The following is a 14,211-nucleotide window of genomic DNA, read 5'->3' on the forward strand; positions in this document are numbered from 1 at the left end:
AATATCTTTCTCACCCTTTAGATGAAAAAGCAGCATGGGGTCAGGATGGCCGAGTGGTCTAAGGCGCTGCGTTAAGGCCGCAGTCTCTCCTGGAGGCGTGGGTTCAAATCCCACTTCTGACAAAACTTGAATTCCATTTTCTCTCTCAGTTCCTTTAGAATCTCAGCTAAAAATTGGCAATGTAAATAATATCTGAATAAGTACCAAACTTCAGTTTCAACTGCAAATGCATTTGCCCTATTCTATCTTTAACGTTAATGTAATATTCTTCTAGCACTCGTGGTGTTTTATATTTGTTTTGTGGGGTACTTTAAAAATCTTTTTTATGAAAGAAATGGGTTACATTAAGTTTTGTGATGTTTTAGGTTTACAATAAGGAGGTTTTAAATTTTATGTCACGTCATTTTCAGATGCTTCATTCAAGAGATGTTTCCACTATAGAATGCAGAGCAAGGGCAAAAATACAAGTGATAGAGCGAGTGAGTGAGAAGGAGTGTTGTGGAAGGAGAGAATGAAACAAAGACAGAGTGAGTGAATGGCAGGGAGGCATAGAAGAGGAGTCTAGTAGTGCAGGAGACCTGCTTTTCCCTGCTCTTGACCTCCCACCCATCCCCAAACAACCACAAACATACCTTCTGTGCAAAGTTGGTATGCAGATTTTCACGCCTCAGCAAGTGAGGGTGAGTCCCAGGCCAGGGGCTAAAGAGCAAAAGAGTGCCTGTGCTCAGACTTTCCCTGCTAGGGATAGTTTATCTGGAACAAGGCCTACTCTCTTGTATCCAGCAAGGATCTAGAAATCCTGCATGAATCTGCAAGGCACATTGGCAGCATAAATTTGCATAAACTGCCCCACCTATTGCCTTCCTACTTCCTGTGCTGTAGTTGTTTGTGTAGAGAGAGAGGTCGCAGGCAAGGAAATGTTGTGAGTCGGATACAGGACCCTAAATAGCTGGTGAGAGGTATGTGGTGTTCTAAAAGCATGAAAACTGTATACCTGTGAAATAAAGTGCTTTCGTATGTGTTCTTCTGTGTTTATTGTCCTGTGCATAAAGTTGCACCTTGTGTTTGAAGGTTTAAATTATTTCAGGCTTGCATGGAGGTAGACGTTTCTGAGTAACTTTTATTCATTTCTTTTTTTTTTTTTTTTTTTTTTTTTTTTTGAAACCGTTTATTGCAGTTTATAGAAGTTACAGGTATGGGCCTACAACCACCCGGCCGGCCGCTAGAGCATCAAAAGCCTGGTACATACATACAGCAAAAAAATTTTTCAGCGGTGCACAGTAGGAAAACAGGAGTGATCAATGGTGCAGGTCTCCAAGCTCCATGCCCACAGTACGGTTCCATTTTCTTAATACAAAACAACATAAGCAAACCACAACCGCAAGGCAACCCTCGATCCAAGTGACAAAACGTGCTCCATAAGTGGGGGATCCACACCAGCAGCAAAATTCTGAAAAGGGGGACGGGAGTAGATCAGGGACTGGGGGACCGCGCGCCAGCGGCCAAGGGAGGGGCGCCATCTAGGGAGACGGAGCCGGCGAGGCCGCCGGTAGCAGCGGCGGCTCACAAATACCCCCGCGATAGGCGTTCCAGGGGCCCTAGAGTTTCATCCACGCCCCAGGCTTACCCCTCGCCACATACACCACCTTTTCACGAAACATACACCAATCCATATGCTCTTTCCAGGCCGACACCGCAGGGGGCCTCTGGGATCCCCACAATTGGGCAATATCACGCTTGGCTATCATGTATCCCAGAGTCACCCACCGCGCCTGCGGGACTGAGTAGTCATTTGGTTCCCAGACATTCAGCAAGCATCTCCTCGCTTCAGGCAGCAGCGTGACACGCGTAACCATTCGTAGAATCTCATGCACACCACGCCAGAATCGCTCCACCTTCGGGCACTCCCACAGTATATGCATGAAAGTCGCCAACGCACCACAGCCACGCTTACACATTCCATCACCGGCAAAACCCATACGTAAAAGCCTCGGCCCTGTCACGTAGACCCGGTGAAGGATCTTGAGCTGGACGAAACGAAGGCGAGCCGGGATGGCCACCTCTTTCGGAGAGGCCACCGCGGAAATCCAATCCTCGTCGTCCAGCTCCAGCCCGTCGGCAACCCAAGCCTCGCGGAGACTGGTCAGCAGACACGATCTATCGTTAATCAATTTTTTGTATATGAGGGAGATCGTGCTGTCCGGGACATGGCCATCTAGCACTCTGTCCTCCAGGGGGGAAGACTCCGGAATGGATGCAACATCCGGGAAGACGGAGCCCAGCGCATGGCGAACCTGCAGGTACCGAAAGTACTCACTGCTCTGCAGCTGAAACTCCGCCTGCAGCGTCTCAAAAGTTTTGAATCCCCCCCTCGTCCAGAGATCTCCCACCGTGCTGATTCCGATCGTGTCCCACTTCTCGAAGCCCTTCGACGTCCACAGGGAGCCCAACCTCTCAGATGCATACAGCGGAGACGCTCGGGTCAAACGGTCCTTCCACCCCATAGCTGCATTAGCCGCGTGCCAGACACGCACCATGACACGCGTCGGTCCCGTCAAACGGGAGTCGGGCGCGCCAGAGTAGAGCGCCCGATTATAATCGCCACCGGGCAGAAGCGTCCTGTCCATCTCGAATGCCGGGTTCAAGGCGGGCCCGTAAAGGCCATGATTAATCGCAGCTAGTTGGGAGGCCCAGTAATACCGTTTGATGTCCGGGAGGGCGACCCCTCCGTCGTACCACGGGAGCGTCAATTTAGCCAGAGCAATACGCGGCCTCCCGTCCCAGAACAGGCGCCGCTGGAGGCCCTCCACCTCGCGGAAATAGCGTGCCGGGACCAAGTCCATGGTATTCTGGAGGGCGTAGAGGAAGCGCGGCAGGGACATCATTTTAAATAAGGCCGCTCGGCCGAGCGGCGAGAGCGGCAGACGCCGCCAGCGCACCACGTCCTCCCTCAGACGCTGGAGGGGGGGCAGCAAGTTCCGCTCATAGCGGGCCTCCGGGTCAAGAGTGATATATATACCTAGGTACCGGAAACCCTGGGAGGCAATCTGAATCGGACAGTCCCGTGGCAGGACCGGGGCCTCCCCGGAGAGCACATAGACACAGGATTTCGCCCAGTTGATGACCAGGCCTGAGTTGCGACCGAAGGAGCGCAGAACATCAACCAGGACGATCAATGACTTGCGCGGGGAGGCGAGATACAAAAGGATATCGTCAGCGTAGAGAGACACGCGGTCCTCATGCTCTGGGGTCCAGCGGAGACCACGGATAGAAGGGTGCCACCGCAGCCACTCCGCCAGGGGCTCCATGGCCAGGGCGAACAGGAGAGGGGACAGGGGACAACCCTGTCGCGTGCCCCGCCCCAGCGCGAACGGGGCAGATACTCGCCCATTCACCACCACCTGCGCCAACGGGCCCGAGTATAACAATTTGACCCAGCTGACGAAACCCGGGCCGAACCCAAACTTCGCCAGCATCGCCCAAATATAAGGCCATTCGAGCGTATCAAACGCCATGGTGGCGTCCAAGGACGCCAAGATGGCCGGCTCCCGCACAAATGGGACACGCGCGAGCACCCCGTGCAAGCGCCGCAGATTAAGCGCCGTGTTGCGGTGCGGTATAAAGCCCGATTGGTCTTGGTGGACCAAATCGCTCACCACGCCAACCAACCGGTTGGCCAACACCTTGGCGAGGATTTTGGGCTCCGCGTTCAAAAGCGAAATCGGCCTATAGGATGTGACCCGCTCACGGGGCTTCCCCTCCTTGTGGATCACCACAATTGTAGCCAGACGCTGGTCCGGCGGGAGGGAGCCCCGCGAGTGGGCCGCAAGGAACATCGCGCGCAGGTGGGGCGCCAACACATCCGGGCGCAACCTGTATAGCTCAATGGGAATACCATTGGGGCCCATGGCCTTGCCGGATGCAACCGAACGAATAGCCGAGGCAATTTCGTCCGAGGTGGGAGGGGCGTCCAGCGAATCCCTGTCCTCCACCGTAAGGGAGGGCAGTGCGATGTCCCGAAGCAAGGCATGGGAATCTTCCTCCGAGCAGGGAGAAACCGGGGAGTAGACTTCGCGGAAATAATCCGCGAAGCAGGAGACAATGGCTTCCGGCTCAGTGACGCACACACCATCCACGCTCTCAATCAAAGGCACCACGCGGCTCGCTCTCTCCCTCTTGTCCAACCACGCAATCAATTTGCCAGCCTTGTCACCCACATCATACAATCGCCCCTGCTGCTCTCTACTGAGGCCCCTGGCCGCCTCCGTAACGAGGGCCCGATAGGCCGCCTGCTTTAAATGCAAAACATGCAACTTGGCGTCTGTTACCCCGCTCCCCAGGTCACCCTCCAGTTCTGCGATCTCGGCCTCAACCCGGGTCACCTCCTCCCGCTCGCGCCGCCGGGCATTGGAAATAAAGGAGAGGGCCTCCCCTCTAAGAACCACCTTGAAAGCCTCCCACAGGGAGATGGCAGATGGGACCGACCCCACATTCTCATCGAAATAGCGCTGTAAGGATTTGATCAAGTCGGCACGAATGGTGGGGTCGCGCAAATACCATGCATTGATCGGGGCTACCCTGCCATCCCCCCTCGGGAAGACATCGAAATGCAACAACAATGGGGAGTGGTCTGAGATACCCCGTGCCAAATGGCGCACCTCCCCCACCCTCCCTGCATGGGCCGCCGGGACAAGGATATAATCAAGCCGCGAGAGGCTGCCATGGGCCCCCGAGTGGAAGGTGTACTGTTGCAATACGGGATGCTTTAAGCGCCAGCAATCCACCAGGCCCAGCGTGTCTAAAAGGCCGGGCAGCCACGCCTGTGCCCGGGGGAGGTCCCTAGGGGGATGGCGGTCCATAGATCCAGAGGCAACCGCGTTAAAGTCCCCTCCAACCACCAACAGGCCACCCGGAAGGTCCAGAAGGAGGCGCCCAAGGTCCGCAAATGTAGTGGCTTGTAACCCAGGCGGGACGTACACTGATATAAAGATAAACACTCTACCCTCCATTCGTCCCACCAGAACAGTGTAACGTCCCCTCTCATCATGGCGCACCTCGTCAATCTCCAACGGGAGCAAGTTCTTGACCATAATGCCCACCCCCCGCGAGCCCGAAGTGAAGCCGGAGTGGGCCGCCAAACGATATCCCCGCCGATTCATTGCATGAAAGGTGTTACCTATAAGGTGTGTCTCCTGCAGGAAGACAACATCTGGTGAAATACGTTTTAAATACTGCAGGACCACACCACGTTTAATCCTATCCCCCAGGCCGTTAACATTCCATGACAACACAATCAAATCCCTACCCCCCATGATACGTCAAAACAATCGGTCGCCCCCCACCGAGCATCCTAAAAACGACAAAACAGTTGCGGGTTTGCCTTGCGGTGTTAACAAACAACACACCCCCCCCACCCCCCGGTCCCAACAGAACTCCCCCCTCCCTGCACCCCTGCATGAGCCCAGACAGCCCCCCCAAAGTGCAGTGTGCCTGTCGCCCCATAGCTAAGTACTAACTAGTCCCCCAGAGGAGGAGGGAAGCCCCCAGCAGACCCCACCCGACCTCCATGGGAGGGGAACCTACAAAAGCAATATATGGTAAAGGAGCAATATCCCGAGCAAGGCCTATACAGTCACCCCTCAATTCTGATCCGGCGGGCCCTCCCCGCCAGCCGTGCCCCCCCCACCCCGATCTCCAGGCAAAGTATCTAACCAGTCCCCAGCCGCCTCGGGCCGGTCGAAGAAGTGCGTACGGCCATCCACCTCCACCCTCAGCTTAGCCGGAAAGAGCATTGAGTACTTGAGGTTTAGGTCCCTTAGGCGACGTTTAATACCGAGAAAGCTCTGTCGCTGCTTCTGGACCGCCGGAGTAAAGTCTGGGTAGAAGTGTACATCCATGTTGTCCAGCCTGACCGGTCCCTGTTGCCTGGAGGTCTGGAGGATGGCGTCTCTGTCACGGAAATTAAAAATCCGGGCAATAATAGGCCGCGGCGGGGCACCGGTCTTAGGGCGGCCCCCAGGGACCCGGTGGGCACGCTCCACCGCAAAAAGCTTACTCAGCCCCCGGGGCTGGAGATGGGTCAGGATCAATTCTTCCACAAAGAGATCCGCCGCCTCCGCCTCTCGGCCCTCCGGCACACCAATAATGCGAACATTGTTCCTCCGGGCCCGACCCTCGGAATCCTCCAGTCGCCGGTCCATCAGGGCGCTCGCCTGGCCAAGCCGGCGCACCTCCTTCTGGAGGGCCACCACGTCCGTCGTGAGGCTCGTTGTGGTGTGGGCCAGGGAGTCAACTCGGTCATTCGTTTTTGACAAGTCTGCCCTCACAAGGCCCACATCCACCAGGACCGAGTCAATTTTTTGCGCCAAGGTATCAAAACGCTGGTCCACCGAGGCCTTCATCTCTGCGATGGCGCCCATGACGTGGCGGAGGGTCAGGTCCACCGGTTGGGCAGGTGCCTCCGTCGGGCCCACCAGGGATGACCGCGCTGTCTCAGGAGAACCCTTCTGGAGCGTATAGCGATCCATACTATTGGCCTGGTGCGCCGTGCCACGGCGGGTTGTCTTCATCTTCGCCGGTCGCCATCTTGTTTGGTGGACATGCTGGCCCTTACACCGTCGTGCCAAGATCTCCAAGCGGGCCGCCACACCAAATCACGGGTGTCAGGGGGGGGGGCGGGGGCGACCACCGGGCAGCGGGTCAACCCACCGCCGGCGGATCAGCCGGGCACCTGGACAAGGCAACACCACCGCACCCCGCTCCGCAACCCGACCCCGCCAGAGGCAAGGAGGGCGCAAAAGCGAAAGTGAAAGTGCGGGGTATGCGAGTCGCTCAGCCCCGCTCGCCGTTGTTATTCACTTCGTCCCCGGATCGCCCCACTACTCCAATCCGGGGGGCCGGCGAGGAGAAGGCCGCAACCTTCAATCGACGCTCCCACCGGTGTTCGGGGTCCGATTCGAGCACAAAGAACGGGTGGCGCCTCAGCTCGGGTTCACCGACACAGTCCCCTCAACAAGGACAGGATATCGCCAGGATTAATTCAGGAGGTCGCGGAGGTCCTCGGGAGCCTCGCACCTACGCGGCCATCTTGGTTGCGCGCTAGGCTCCTCCTCCTATTCATTTCTTAAAAGCCTATACTGACAGGATGGCCGAGAGGTCTAAGGCGCTGTGTTTAGACCACAGTCTCCTTTGGAGGCGTGGGTTCGAATCCCACTTCTGACATGCCTTTTGGAGATTTAATCTCCTTTATCAGGTTAACATCTGATGGAAGTTGCATCTGTTGGTCTTCACTTCGCACGTTATTCCGTTCTCCTCTTGTCAAGAGAGATGGGGTTTCTCATATATTTAGGTTCTATAACGTCTTGCTGACAAAGCGCAATCCTTACCAAATGAGCATAGGACCCATGTAAGAGGTCATCTGGAAGAGTCATGCTCTTGTATGCACTGGCCAGACGGGCCCTGCAAATTTGGAAGAATGCCATGCATCTGGTAGACAACTGGACTCCAGCACACTTACAGCAATTTCCTTAGGGCTTTGATCAGGGGCTGCTTAAATTTGCATACTCCACCCTATGTTGTGACTTTGAGATCCCTTGTTGAAATTGCTTTAGCCAGCCAAGAGGTGGCTATTGTCTCAATTTCAAAGCAGCTTTGAGCCGTTCAAGTGGCTGGTGAATAGCACTTTCTCTTTGTTCGCCTCAAAGTTCTAAAGAGTTCTCCATAGGTCCTGCTCTGTACAGATTGTTCAAAGATCTGTTGGAAGTGCATATAATAGGATAAATAAATTGAGGGCATTCCTTTTCAGTACCTCACCTGCATGGCTGTCTGGCCTCTGGAAGATGCTGGGAAAGAAAGTCTGGATGGCCGAGTGGTCTAAGGCGCTGCGTTCAGGTCGCAGTCTCCTCTGGAGGCGTGGGTTCAAATCCCACTTCTGACAGTCCTGTGTTTACTCTAATTATTTTCTTGAGAAAAATGATCATTTCCCTCGCAGTGGCTTATAGGATTGTCTTCTTGGAAGAGTGCAGTGAGTTTTTTTCTTGCTCTAGCAACTATTGGCCTCAGCTCTGTGCATTTTTTGGTTCCTAATATCTTTCTCACCCTTTAGATGAAAAAGCAGCATGGGGTCAGGATGGCAGAGTGGTCTAAGGCGCTGCGTTAAGGCCGCAGTCTCTCCTGGAGGCGTGGGTTCGAATCCCACTTCTGACAAAACTTGAATTCCATTTTCTCTCTCAGTTCCTTTAGAATCTCAGCTAAAAATTGGCAATGTAAATAATATCTGAATAAGTACCAAACTTCAGTTTCAACTGCAAATGCATTTGCCCTATTCTATCTTTAACGTTAATGTAATATTCTTCTAGCACTCGTGGTGTTTTATATTTGTTTTGTGGGGTACTTTAAAAATCTTTTTTATGAAAGAAATGGGTTACATTAAGTCTTGTGATGTTTTAGGTTTCCAATAAGGAGGTTTTAAATTTTATGTCACGTCATTTTCAGATGCTTCATTCAAGAGATGTTTCCGCTATAGAATGCAGAGCAAGGGCAAAAATACAAGTGATAGAGCGAGTGAGTGAGAAGGAGTGTTGTGGAAGGAGAGAATGAAACAAAGACAGAGTGAGTGAACGGCAGGGATGCATAGAAGAGGAGTCTAGTAGTGAAGGAGACCTGCTTTTCCCTGCTCTTGACCTCCCACCCATCCCCAAACAACCACAAACATACCTTCTGTGCAAAGTTGGTATGCAGAATTTCACGCCTCAGCAAGTGAGGGTGAGTCCCAGGCCAGGGGCTAAAGAGCAAAAGAGTGCCTGTGCTCAGACTTTCCCTGCTAGGGATAGTTTATCTGGAACAAGGCCTACTCTCTTGTATCCAGCAAGGATCTAGAAATCCTGCATGAATCTGCAAGGCACATTGGCAGCATAAATTTGCATAAACTGCCCCACCTATTGCCTTCCTACTTCCTGTGCTGTAGTTGTTTGTGTAGAGAGAGAGGTCGCAGGCAAGGAAATGTTGTGAGTCGGATACAGGACCCTAAATAGCTGGTGAGAGGTATGTGGTGTTCTAAAAGCATGAAAACTGTATACCTGTGAAATAAAGTGCTTTCGTATGTGTTCTTCTGTGTTTATTGTCCTGTGCATAAAGTTGCACCTTGTGTTTGAAGGTTTAAATTATTTCAGGCTTGCATTGAGGTAGACGTTTCTGAGTAACTTTTATTCATTTCTTAAAAGCATATACTGTCAGGATGGCCGAGAGGTCTAAGGCGCTGTGTTTAGGCCACAGTCTCCTTTGGAGGCGTGGGTTCGAATCCCACTTCTGACATGCCTTTTGGAGATTTAATCTCCTTTATCAGGTTAACATCTGATGGAAGTTGCATCTGTTGGTCTTCACTTGGCACGTTATTCCGTTCTCCTCTTGTCAAGAGAGATGGGGTTTCTCATATATTTAGGTTCTATAACGTCTTGCTGACAAAGCGCAATCCTTACCAAATGAGCATAGGACCCATGTAAGAGGTCATCTGGAAGAGTCATGCTCTTGTATGCCCTGGCCAGACGGGCCCAGCAAATTTGGAAGAATGCCATTCATCTGGTAGACAACTGGACTCCAGCACACTTACAGCAATTTCCTCAGGGCTTTGATCAGGGGCTGCTTAAATTTGCATACTCCACCCTATGTTGTGACTTTGAGATCCCTTGTTGAAATTGCTTTAGCCAGCCAAGAGGTGGCTATTGTCTCAATTTCAAAGCAGCTTTGAGCCGTTCAAGTGGCTGGTGAATAGCACTTTCTCTTTGTTCGCCTCAAAGTTCTAAAGAGTTCTCCATAGGTCCTGCTCTGTACAGATTGTTCAAAGATCTGTTGGAAGTGCATATAATAGGATAAATAAATTGAGGGCATTCCTTTTCGGTACCTCACCTGCATGGCTGTCTGGCCTCTGGAAGATGCTGGGAAAGCAAGTCAGGATGGCCGAGTGGTCTAAGGCGCTGCGTTCAGGTCGCAGTCTCCTCTGGAGGCGTGGGTTCAAATCCCACTTCTGACAGTCCTGTGTTTACTCTAATTATTTTCTTGAGAAATATGATCATTTCCCTCGCAGTGGCTTATAGGATTGTCTTCTTGGAAGAGTGCAGTGAGTTTTTTTCTTGCTCTAGCCACTATTGGCCTAAGCTCTGTGCATTTTTTGGTTCCTAATATCTTTCTCACCCTTTAGATGAAAAAGCAGCATGGGGTCAGGATGGCCGAGTGGTCTAAGGCGCTGCGTTAAGGCCGCAGTCTCTCCTGGAGGTGTTGGTTCAAATCCCACTTCTGACAAAACTTGAATTCCATTTTCTCTCTCAGTTCCTTTAGAATCTCAGCCAAAAATTGGCAATGTAAATAATATCTGAATAAGTACCAAACTTCAGTTTCAACTGCAAATGCATTTGCCCTATTCTATCTTTAACGTTAATGTAATATTCTTCTAGCACTCGTGGTGTTTTATATTTGTTTTGTGGGGTACTTTAAAAATCTTTTTTATGAAAGAAATGGGTTACATTAAGTCTTGTGATGTTTTAGGTTTCCAATAAGGAGGTTTTAAATGTTATGTCACGTCATTTTCAGATGCTTCATTCAAGAGATGTTTCCACTATAGAATGCAGAGCAAGGGCAAAAATACAAGTGATAGAGCGAGTGAGTGAGAAGGAGTGTTGTGGAAGGACAGAATGAAACAAAGACAGAGTGAGTGAACGGCAGGGAGGCATAGAAGAGTAGTCTAGTAGTGAAGGAGACCTGCTTTTCCCTGCTCTTGACCTCCCACCCATCCCCAAACAACCACAAACATACCTTCTGTGCAAAGTTGGTATGCAGAATTTCACGCCTCAGCAAGTGAGGGTGAGTCCCAGGCCAGGGGCTAAAGAGCAAAAGAGTGCCTGTGCTCAGACTTTCCCTGCTAGGGATAGTTTATCTGGAACAAAGCCTACTCTCTTTTATCCAGCAAGGATCTAGAAATCCTGCATGAATCTGCAAGGCACATTGGCAGCATAAATTTGCATAAACTGCCCCACCTATTGCCTTCCTACTTCCTGTGCTGTAGTTGATTGTGTAGAGAGAGAGGTCGCAGGCAAGGAAATGTTGTGAGTCGGATACAGGACCCTAAATAGCTGGTGAGAGGTATGTGGTGTTCTAAAAGCATGAAAACTGTATACCTGTGAAATAAAGTGCTTTCGTATGTGTTCTTCTGTGTTTATTGTCCTGTGCATAAAGTTGCACCTTGTGTTTGAAGGTTTAAATTATTTCAGGCTTGCATGGAGGTAGACGTTTCTGAGTAACTTTTATTCATTTCTTAAAAGCCTATACTGTCAGGATGGCCGAGAGGTCTAAGGCGCTGTGTTTAGGCCACAGTCTCCTTTGGAGGCGTGGGTTCGAATCCCACTTCTGACATGCCTTTTGGAGATTTAATCTCCTTTATCAGGTTAACATCTGATGGAAGTTGCATCTGTTGGTCTTCACTTGGCACGTTATTCCGTTCTCCTCTTGTCAAGAGAGATGGGGTTTCTCATATATTTAGGTTCTATAACGTCTTGCTGACAAAGCGCAATCCTTACCAAATGAGCATAGGACCCATGTAAGAGGTCATCTGGAAGAGTCATGCTCTTGTATGCCCTGGCCAGACGGGCCCTGCAAATTTGGAAGAATGCCATGCATCTGGTAGACAACTGGACTCCAGCACACTTACAGCAATTTCCTTAGGGCTTTGATCAGGGGCTGCTTAAATTTGCATACTCCACCCTATGTTGTGACTTTGAGATCCCTTGTTGAAATTGCTTTAGCCAGCCAAGAGGTGGCTATTGTCTCAATTTCAAAGCAGCTTTGAGCCGTTCAAGTGGCTGGTGAATAGCACTTTCTCTTTGTTCGCCTCAAAGTTCTAAAGAGTTCTCCATAGGTCCTGCTCTGTACAGATTGTTCAAAGATCTGTTGGAAGTGCATATAATAGGATAAATAAATTGAGGGCATTCCTTTTCAGTACCTCACCTGCATGGCTGTCTGGCCTCTGGAAGATGCTGTGAAAGCAAGTCAGGATGGCCGAGTGGTCTAAGGCGCTGCGTTCAGGTTGCAGTCTCCTCTGGAGGCGTGGGTTCAAATCCCACTTCTGACAGTCCTCTGTTTACTCTAATTCCTTTTCTTGAGAAATATGATCATTTCCCTCGCAGTGGCTTATAGGATTGTCTTCTTGGAAGAGTGCAGTGAGTTTTTTTCTTGCTCTAGCCACTATTGGCCTAAGCTCTGTGCATTTTTTGGTTCCTAATATCTTTCTCACCCTTTAGATGAAAATGCAGCATGGGGTCAGGATGGCCGAGTGGTCTAAGGCGCTGCGTTAAGGCCGCAGTCTCTCCTGGAGGCGTGGGTTCGAATCCCACTTCTGACAAAACTTGAATTCCATTTTCTCTCTCAGTTCCTTTAGATTCTCAGCTAAAAATTGGCAATGTAAATAATATCTGAATAAGTACCAAACTTCAGTTTCAACTGCAAATGCATTTGCCCTATTCTATCTTTAACGTTAATGTAATATTCTTCTAGCACTCGTGGTGTTTTATATTTGTTTTGTGGGGTACTTTAAAAATCTTTTTTATGAAAGAAATGGGTTACATTAAGTCTTGTGATGTTTTAGGTTTCCAATAAGGAGGTTTTAAATTTTATGTCACGTCATTTTCAGATGCTTCATTCAAGAGATGTTTCCACTATAGAATGCAGAGCAAGGGCACAAATACAAGTGATAGAGCGAGTGAGTGAGAAGGAGTGTTGTGGAAGGAGAGAATGAAACAAAGACAGAGTGAGTGAACGGCAGGGAGGCATAGAAGAGTAGTCTAGTAGTGAAGGAGACCTGCTTTTCCCTGCTCTTGACCTCCCACCCATCCCCAAACAACCACAAACATACCTTCTGTGCAAAGTTGGTATGCAGAATTTCACGCCTCAGCAAGTGAGGGTGAGTCCCAGGCCAGGGTCTAAAGAGCAAAAGAGTGCCTGTGCTCAGACTTTCCCTGCTAGGGATAGTTTATCTGGAACAAGGCCTACTCTCTTGTATCCAGCAAGGATCTAGAAATCCTGCATGAATCTGCTAGGCACATTGGCAGCATAAATTTGCATAAACTGCCCCACCTATTGCCTTCCTACTTCCTGTGCTGTAGTTGTTTGTGTAGAGAGAGAGGTCGCAGGCAAGGAAATGTTGTGAGTCGGATACAGGACCCTAAATAGCTGGTGAGAGGTATGTGGTGTTCTAAAAGCATGAAAACTGTATACCTGTGAAATAAAGTGCTTTCGTATGTGTTCTTCTGTGTTTATTGTCCTGTGCATAAAGTTGCACCTTGTGTTTGAAGGTTTAAATTATTTCAGGCTTGCATGGAGGTAGACGTTTCTGAGTAACTTTTATTCATTTCTTAAAAGCCTATACTGTCAGGATGGCCGAGAGGTCTAAGGCGCTGTGTTTAGGCCACAGTCTCCTTTGGAGGCGTGGGTTCGAATCCCACTTCTGACATGCCTTTTGGAGATTTAAGCTCCTTTATCAGGTTAACATCTGATGGAAGTTGCATCTGTTGGTCTTCACTTGGCACGTTATTCCGTTCTCCTCTTGTCAAGAGAGATGGGGTTTCTCATATATTTAGGTTCTATAACGTCTTGCTGACAAAGCGCAATCCTTACCAAATGAGCATAGGACCCATGTAAGAGGTCATCTGGAAGAGTCATGCTCTTGTATGCCCTGGCCAGACGGGCCCTGCAAATTTGGAAGAATGCCATGCATCTGGTAGACAACTGGACTCCAGCACACTTACAGCAATTTCCTTAGGGCTTTGATCAGGGGCTGCTTAAATTTGCATACTCCACCCTATGTTGTGACTTTGAGATCCCTTGTTGAAATTGCTTTAGCCAGCCAAGAGGTGGCTATTGTCTCAATTTCAAAGCAGCTTTGAGCCGTTCAAGTGGCTGGTGAATAGCACTTTCTCTTTGTTCGCCTCAAAGTTCTAAAGAGTTCTCCATAGGTCCTGCTCTGTACAGATTGTTCAAAGATCTGTTGGAAGTGCATATGCTAGGATAAATAAATTGAGGGCATTCCTTTTCAGTACCTCACCTGCATGGCTGTCTGGCCTCTGGAAGATGCTGGGAAAGCAAGTCAGGATGGCCGAGTGGTCTAAGGCGCTGCGTTCAGGTCGCAGTCTCCTCTGGAGGCGTGGGTTCAAATCCCACTTCTGACAG

At 50.2% G+C, this 14,211-nt stretch overlaps 9 non-coding genes across 9 annotated transcripts; all 9 read left to right on the plus strand.

Moving 5' to 3' along the window:
• Positions 1-39: 39 nt before the first annotated feature.
• On the plus strand, positions 40-122 carry TRNAL-AAG (transfer RNA leucine (anticodon AAG)). Its single transcript has one exon. It is a non-coding gene; the product is annotated as a tRNA-Leu (tRNA).
• Positions 123-8,122: 8,000 nt separating this feature from the next.
• Positions 8,123-8,205, plus strand: TRNAL-AAG (transfer RNA leucine (anticodon AAG)). The gene has a single exon. It is a non-coding gene; the product is annotated as a tRNA-Leu (tRNA).
• A 1,024-nt stretch (positions 8,206-9,229) lies between these two features.
• TRNAL-UAG (transfer RNA leucine (anticodon UAG)) lies at positions 9,230-9,312 on the plus strand. Its single transcript has one exon. It is a non-coding gene; the product is annotated as a tRNA-Leu (tRNA).
• Positions 9,313-9,944: 632 nt separating this feature from the next.
• On the plus strand, positions 9,945-10,027 carry TRNAL-CAG (transfer RNA leucine (anticodon CAG)). Its single transcript has one exon. It is a non-coding gene; the product is annotated as a tRNA-Leu (tRNA).
• A 1,293-nt stretch (positions 10,028-11,320) lies between these two features.
• TRNAL-UAG (transfer RNA leucine (anticodon UAG)) lies at positions 11,321-11,403 on the plus strand. Its single transcript has one exon. It is a non-coding gene; the product is annotated as a tRNA-Leu (tRNA).
• Positions 11,404-12,035: 632 nt separating this feature from the next.
• TRNAL-CAG (transfer RNA leucine (anticodon CAG)) lies at positions 12,036-12,118 on the plus strand. The gene has a single exon. It is a non-coding gene; the product is annotated as a tRNA-Leu (tRNA).
• A 187-nt stretch (positions 12,119-12,305) lies between these two features.
• On the plus strand, positions 12,306-12,388 carry TRNAL-AAG (transfer RNA leucine (anticodon AAG)). Its single transcript has one exon. It is a non-coding gene; the product is annotated as a tRNA-Leu (tRNA).
• Positions 12,389-13,412: 1,024 nt separating this feature from the next.
• TRNAL-UAG (transfer RNA leucine (anticodon UAG)) lies at positions 13,413-13,495 on the plus strand. The gene has a single exon. It is a non-coding gene; the product is annotated as a tRNA-Leu (tRNA).
• A 632-nt stretch (positions 13,496-14,127) lies between these two features.
• TRNAL-CAG (transfer RNA leucine (anticodon CAG)) lies at positions 14,128-14,210 on the plus strand. The gene has a single exon. It is a non-coding gene; the product is annotated as a tRNA-Leu (tRNA).
• The last annotated feature ends 1 nt before the right edge of the window (position 14,211 follows it).

Source organism: Triturus cristatus, unplaced genomic scaffold, assembly GCF_964204655.1.
Source record: "Triturus cristatus unplaced genomic scaffold, aTriCri1.1 SCAFFOLD_262, whole genome shotgun sequence".
Taxonomy (NCBI): Eukaryota; Metazoa; Chordata; class Amphibia; order Caudata; family Salamandridae; genus Triturus; species Triturus cristatus.